A 1,228-nucleotide genomic window follows, 5' to 3' on the forward strand; every position below is an offset into this window, starting at 1 on the left:
GGGGGGGGGGGTGTTAGGTAACACCCCAGCGTGTCCCTCACACTCCTCGGAAGGACGCAGCGGGGCTGGAACCAGATCTGCCTGGAGGCCAGGAGGCTGCTTCAGCAGCCGGTCCTGCTGGCGGCTGGGGCTGGAGGCGACGGGATCAGCTGTGAGTCCAGCTCGGATGCTGCCCTCCTCCACAAGCCCTGGGAGCTGAGGTCCCTGCAGTGACCCCCTGACCCTGTCCGTGGCCCCCTCCCCGGCCACCAGCCAGACACTCCCTGCACACCTGGGCCAGCTCAGGAGTTGCGGGACCCCCACCAAGAGGAGCCCCAGCTAGGGGCCCCGGGGCCGCGGCACCGGCAGAGCCTTCTGCAGCCTGGCACAGCCCAGCCGGCAGTGGAGCTGAGGAGACTCGGGAGCACCAGTCTGGAGTGGGGAGCGAGCCGGCGCCCACATGCCCTGCTGCACGGTGAGTGCCACCCCAGAGGGGGCTCTGGGGGCCCGCGGGGAAGGGCGTTATGGCAGGCGGGGGGGGGCACTGTGGACGCTAGACTTGGGGGATCTGGAACCGTGTGGGGAGGGGGCCAGCGAGCAGCAGGTGGCGGGAGCGCCCGGTGCTCTGCCGACTTCCTCCGAGTTCCCGGGGACTGCACGCCCGCCAGGCTGGTGCGAGTGCTGCCCGCGGCCCCCAGCAGCGCCCAGCCTGGCGGAGACCTGCGGGTGGCGCGAGGGGCAGCGGGGCCGGCAGCCGTGCAGTGCTGCATTGCACCCACAGCCCGGGCGCTCGCTCTCCAGGGCGCCCCGGCCGGCTGGCCGGCCCCCTCCTGGCAGGGAAGCCCGGTGGGATGGGAGCTTGGCGACTTGTAAGCCGTGGCAAGCTCCCCCTTCGCGGTCGCTTGGGAAGCACGCTCTCCCCTCCTCAGTGCCCAACTTTCTGCCTTTTTTACCCTCAACAGTTTCTTTTTTAAAAAAGAACAGACTTGAAAAGAGCACGGGCAGAATGGAGGACGAGGCTGGGGGCGCTCCGGGTGGTGAAGGGGAGTCCTCTGGACCTGGGAGCACATTGTGGGGTCCGCAGCCCCAGCTCCCCTGGTCCCTGAGGCCAGCAGGGCGTTTGTGAAGAGCTGAACCCAGGGACACGGTGCTGGACTCCACCAGCCCTCGCCCTGGAGGAAGCCTGGCCTCAGGCCTGAGATCTTCAGGGGAGCTGCCCCTCGGCCTGAGGTCCAGGCCCCCCCCCCCC

This window comes from Ursus maritimus, unplaced genomic scaffold, assembly GCF_017311325.1.
Source record: "Ursus maritimus isolate PB19 unplaced genomic scaffold, ASM1731132v1 scaffold_23, whole genome shotgun sequence".
Taxonomy (NCBI): Eukaryota; Metazoa; Chordata; class Mammalia; order Carnivora; family Ursidae; genus Ursus; species Ursus maritimus.